General features: G+C 23.4%; 1 long non-coding RNA gene across 1 annotated transcript; it reads right to left on the bottom strand.

Moving 5' to 3' along the window:
- Positions 1-534: 534 nt before the first annotated feature.
- On the bottom strand, positions 535-1,078 carry LOC127085636 (uncharacterized). The gene is made up of 2 exons (XR_007789218.1): positions 967-1,078; positions 535-829 (listed from the first exon to the last, which is right to left on the bottom strand). It is a non-coding gene; the product is annotated as an uncharacterized LOC127085636 (long non-coding RNA).
- Between the last annotated feature and the right edge of the window lie 705 nt (positions 1,079-1,783).

Here is a 1,783-nt window from a genome sequence, read left to right as displayed (position 1 = left end):
TATGCAACATCTTCATTGCTCACAATCCACATCGGAAGATCACAATACTCCAAAATCTTTGAAACATCAAGAAACAATCATGCATAACTTGTACAAACCAATAAATTAGAATTGAGGCGCAAAATTTAATTACCAAAAAATTAGATTTTTTAGCTGAATAGCACGAGACTATGAAATTTTAGTGTTTCTATTGAACTCGGTTGTAAATACAATAAAGAATCATGACACCCAGTTGAAACTATTTAAACCAGTTTTTCATTTAAAATTATATAAAAAAATTATGAATTTTTAGACTTACTCGTCTTGCTCAATTATTATCTATTTGTATTATAGCATATTTCCATGGGTGTTCTATATATGGATCCATATTTGTAATTATTTTCACTATTATATATTATAGAATCTAAATATGATCAATATTTTTTAATAATCTTTAATAATGTATTGAAATTCATATAATAAAAATAATAATATAAAATATTTTTTTTCAAAATGAAAAGAAAACAAAAAAGGTAAAATAAATTTGAAAAATAATTATCCAACTTTTATAAGATTATATTTTATTTTAGAAAAATATTTTCCTTTTAAAACAATTGTATTATTACATATTATTTTTATTCTTACATGATTATTTCCTCACAATACTAATTTACTCAGTTTGCAATCCGAGGGATTACACTAGGAGTAGTATTATCTAAAGATGATGATTCAATACACCAACATCTACCGCGAATACATTGCCCTTTTTTTCCAGGACATCCAGGTTGACAATCTCCATCTGATTTACAAGGTCCGTCAAGTTCTCTTCCTTCTGATTTCTTACACATATCTGCAAGCAAATATTTCTTCAAAACATAAGAATAATATCGTATGTAAACAAAGAATAATTCAAAATGTAAATTTGTTAGAAGTTAAACATCCTTTTAGTAAGCAGGTGATTTATTCATTTTATCATTAGTTCCAAACCTGATGTTAAGAAGCAGAAAGCAAAAAGATATATCATTATAAGAGCAGACATCTTTGTAGTATCCATCTTTTTAATATAACATATGATATGACACATATATCTGTTACTTATGTATCCATATGGTGAGACTACATCTTGACTGTATTAATTACTTCAAATTGATTTCTTAAATTCAAAAGTAAATTCAATTCTATGTAAGATAAGAAAATATACATTTTTTTTACCAATATAAAATAATACCTTAAAAAATTGCAATAAATATATTATATTTAATCAATTTAAAGAATAAACTAATAATAAATATTCTTAATTAAAATATAAATAACAAGTTCAATGTAACTTTGTTAATCATATATCACATTTTAAAAATATTGAGAAAGGATAAAAGAAATTTTATTAGCGGGAGAAAAGCTCAACTTGATTGGGTTAGTTGAATACAAGATATGGAGTTTAGGGTTCAAGCCTTCATTAAAGCATTTGTTAGTATTTCATATAAAGTGTTAATCGAAACAAGATGTCAATATTCATAATTAAATATTTTTTTAAAAAATGAATTATAATTTATATTAATTCAAGTGACATAAACGGCCATTTTACAAATATTTCTGTTAATTTGAAATGTGAGACCTTAAAATTACAAGAATAAACTCTTGCGGCTGAAGTAGAAAATAAGCATTTTATTGACCTCTTTATTTCAATTATGTTTTTTTTTAATATAGTTATAATGAAATACAAATTATTTCATAGATTTTTTTAAATGATAGTATTTAAGTTTTAAAATTGTGATTTAAATTTTTACATGATAATTGTAAAATA

Source organism: Lathyrus oleraceus, chromosome 5 (genome assembly GCF_024323335.1).
Source record: "Lathyrus oleraceus cultivar Zhongwan6 chromosome 5, CAAS_Psat_ZW6_1.0, whole genome shotgun sequence".
In the NCBI taxonomy this organism is placed as follows: Eukaryota; Viridiplantae; Streptophyta; class Magnoliopsida; order Fabales; family Fabaceae; genus Lathyrus; species Lathyrus oleraceus.
The sequence above is the reverse complement of the archived record's forward strand: the minus strand, read 5'-3'. Positions and strand labels throughout refer to the sequence as shown.